This window comes from Vombatus ursinus, unplaced genomic scaffold (genome assembly GCF_900497805.2).
Source record: "Vombatus ursinus unplaced genomic scaffold, bare-nosed wombat genome assembly UNPS02014807.1, whole genome shotgun sequence".
Classification (NCBI taxonomy): Eukaryota; Metazoa; Chordata; class Mammalia; order Diprotodontia; family Vombatidae; genus Vombatus; species Vombatus ursinus.
The window spans coordinates 47,603,750-47,608,116 of NW_020954585.1; positions in this window are offsets into that span (position 1 = coordinate 47,603,750).

The following is a 4,367-nucleotide window of genomic DNA, read 5'->3' on the forward strand; positions in this document are numbered from 1 at the left end:
GAGTCCTTTTCTCATTTTTTTTTTGCCTAGGCAATTGGGGTTAAATGACTTGCCCAGGGTCACACAGCTAGTATCCTTTTCTCAGTTTTATGATCTCTTTGGGATACAGATCTAGAAGTGCTATTGCTGGGTTAAAGGGTATGCACATTTTTATAGCTCTTTGGGCATAGTTCAAAATTGCTCTCCAAAATGATCAGATCATGTCACAACTCCTCCAACTATGCATCATTGTTCCAATTTTTTCACATCTTCAACATTTATCATTTTCCTGCTTTGTCATGTTAGCCAGTCTGATAGGTGTGATGTGGTACCTCAGGGCTGTTTTGATTTGCATTTCTCTAATCAATAGTGATTTGGAGCATTTTTTCATATGACTATAGATGGCTTTAATTTTTTCATCTAAAAACTGCCTGTTTATATCCTTTGACCATTTATCAATTGGGGAATGTTTGTAATTTTGACTCCATTCTTCATATATTTTAGAAATGAGGACATTGTCAGAAACACTGGTTGTAAAAATTCTTTCCCAGTTTTCTGCTTCCTTCCTAATCTTGGTTTTATTGGCTTTGTTTGTGCAAAAACTTTTCAATTTAATGTAATCAAAACTATCCATTTTGTATTTCATAATGTTCTCTATCTCTTGTTTGGTCACAAATTCTTATGTTCTCTATAAATCTGACAGGTAAACTATTCTTTGCTCTCCTAGTTTGCTTATAGTGTCAACCTTTATATCTAAATTGTGGACCCATTTTGACTTTATTTTGGTATTTGATGTAAGATTTTGGTCTATGCCTAGTTTCTGACCTACTCTTTTCCAGTTTTTCCAGCAGTTTTTGTCAAATAGTAATTTCTTATCCCAGAAGCTGGGGTCTTTGGGTTTATCAAACAGTAGATAACTATAGTCATTGACTACTGTGTCTTGTGTACCTAACCTATTCCACTGATCAACCACTCTACTCATCTATTCTGATATTTAATATCTTTGTGACTTCGGGTCTCTTCTCTACTCTCCACTTACCCTATATCCTCTTCCCTCCTTTTACTTTCTGTTTTCCTCTCTATTGCTTGTCCTCCCCTTCTCTATTCTCCTCTCATCTCCTCTTCTCAGATTCTCATTCATTCTCTGATGTGACTGATAACAGGATTTATACACTCTTTCTGGTGTTAGACTTCTAGAGTCTGCATAGAAATTAGTCATTTGTGGAAGGATAAACCAAGATGACAAAAAGTGGAAGCTGGGGAGCCATGAAGACACAGATGGTCTCTTTTCAGATTTTAAGTGTATCTAAAATAAATTTGATTGAGGTAAATTGTGTCTACTATTCCACCCTAGATTTAATGGTTGGCCTGGTTTGTTCTAAGGGACAACCCAGGAGAACAGAAGAAAAATATTAATCTTAGCACAACTTCTTTCTACTGAGGTTCAAAATTTTTGTCAAAGTCTCAATAGGGCTCATTTTATGAAAATCTTTATATAGATACAAATCTCACATTGACAGATCTCAGAATTTTTTAGTTTTTTTATTAATTTATTGATTTTTGGTTTTCAACATTCACTTTCACAAGATTTTGATTTCCAAATATCCTCCTAATCTCTCTACTCCCCCTGCCCAACAGTATGCATTCTGACTACCCCTTCCCCAATCAGTTCTACCTTCTATCAAACCATCCTCTTTATTTCTTTCCCCTTCTATTTTCCTACAGGACAGGATCAATTTCTATACCCTACTGCCTGTATATCTTATTTTATCTTATTATAGTTGCATGTAAAAAACAATTTTTAACATTCATTTTTAAAATCTTGAGTTCCAAATTCTCTCCCTCTCTCCCTCCCCACCCAATCCTCACTGAGAAGGCAAACAATTCTATATAGGTTATACATGTCTAGTCATACAAAACACTTCCAAATTGGTCATGTTGTGAAAGATTAACTCTACTTCCCTCCAGCCTATCCTACCCCCTATTTATTCTTCTGTCCCTCCTCAAAAGTGTTTGCTTCTGATTAGCCCCTCCGCCAATATGCCCTCTGTTCTATCATAACCCCGTCTTATCCCTTTCCTCCCTATTTTCTTGCAGGGTAATACAGATTTCCATGTCCAATTGAGTGTGTATATTATTCCTTCCTTAAGCCAAATCTGATGAGAGTAAGATTCACTCATTCACTCTCACCTCCCTCCTCTTCCCCTGCTTTGTGAAAGCCTTTTCTTGTCTGTTTTATGTGAGATAATTTACCCCACTCTACCTCTCCATTTCTCCTTCTCCAAGCACAATCCTCTCTCACTCCTTTATTTTATTTTTTAGATATCACCCCTTCATTTTCAACCCACCCTGTGCCCTCTGTCTACATACTCCCTCCAACTACCCTAATAGTGAGAAAGATCTCATGACTTACAAATATCATCTTTCCACATAGGAATGTAAACAGTTGAACTTTAATAAGTCCCTCATGTTTTCTCTTTTCTGTTTACCTCTTCACGCTTCTCTTGAGTCTTGCACTTGAAAGTCAAATTTTCTATTCAGTTCTGATCTTTTCATCAAGAATTCTTGGAAGTCCTCTATTTCACTGAATATCTAATTTTCCCCTAAAGAATTACACTCAGTTTTGCTAGGTAGGTCATTCTTGGATTTAATCCTAGCTCCTTTGACCTCCAGAACATCATATTTCAAGCCCTCTGATCCCTTAATGTAGAAACTGCTAAATCTTGTGTTATCTTGATTGTTTTTCCACAATACTTGAATTGCTTCTTTCTGCCTGCTTGCAATATTTTCTCATTGGCCTGGGAACTCTTGAATTTGGCTATAATTTTCCTAGGAGTTTTCCTATTGGAATCTCTTTCAGGTGGCGATTGGTGTATTCTTTCAATTTCTATTTTGCCCTGTGGTCCTAGAACATCAGGGCAGTTTTCCATAATTTCTTTTCTTCTTTTTCTTAGGCAATTGGGGTTAAGTGACTTGCCTAGGTTCACACAGCTAGTAAGTGTCAAGTGTTTGGTCCGAGGGCAGATTTGAACTTAGGTCCTCTTGACTTCAGTGCTGGTGCTCTATGCACTGCTCCACCTAGCTTACCTGATATTTTCTTGAAAGATGATGTCTAGGCTCTTTTTTTGATCATGACTTTTGGGTAATCCAATAATTTTTAAATTATCTCTCCTGGATCTGTTTTCCAGGTCAGTTATTTTTCAATGACAAATTTCACATTGTCTTCCATTTTATTATTCTTTTTTTTTGTTTTATAATTTCTTGAATTCTTATAGAGTCATTAGCGTTCATTTGCTACATTCTAACTTTTAAGGAATTATTTTCTTCAGTGAGCTTTTGGACCTTTTTTCCATTTGGCTAATCCTGCTTTTTAATTTTTTTTTATTTTTTAGGATAATTTTTATTTATTTTTTTGTTTTCAACATTTACTTCCACAAGATTTTGAGTTCCAAATTTTCACCCCATCTCGCCCCTTCCACCACCCCAAGATGGCATGCATTCTGAATACCCCTCCCCCTAGTCTGCCTTCCCTTCTATCTCCTCCCCTCTCTTATCCCCTTCCCCTTCAATTTTCCTTTAGGGCAGGATGGATTTCTGTACCCCATTTTCTGTATTTCTTATTTCCCAGTTGCATGTGAAAACATTTTTTTTAAACATGTGATTTTAAAACTTTGAGTTCCAAATTTTCTCCCTTCCTCCCTCCCCTCTCACCCTCATTGATAAGGCAAGCAACTAAATATAAGTTATATATATGCAGTCATGCAAAACACTTCCATAGTAGACATGCCATGAAAAACTAACTCTATTTCCCTTAATCCTATCCCACCCCCTCCCATTTATTCTATTTCTTTTGACCCTGACCCTCCACAGAAGTACTTGCTTCTGATTACCCCCTTTCCCAATCTGCCCTCCTCTCTATCATCCCCCTACTCCCTTGTCCCCCCCCATTTTCCTGTAGGGTAAGACAGATTTCCATACCCAATTGAGTGTGTGTGTTATTCCCTCCTTAACTCAAACTCTATGAGAATAAGATTCACTCATTCCCTTTCACCTTCCCCTATTTCCCCTCCACTGTAAGAGCCTTTTCTTTTCTGTTTTTTTTTGTGAGATAATTTATCCCATTCTACTTCTCTCTTTCTCCTTCTCCTAGTATAATCCTCTCTCACCCCTTAATTTTATTCTCCAGATATGACCCCTTCATTTTCAACTCACCCTGTGCCCTCTATCTATCTATCTATCTATCTATCTATCTATCTATCTATCTATATCTATATATACATACATATAATTTTTCCCCCTCCAACTACCCTAATACTGACAAAGGTCTCATGAGTTACAAAGATCATCTTTCCATGCAGGAATGTAAACAGTTCAACCTTAATAAGTCT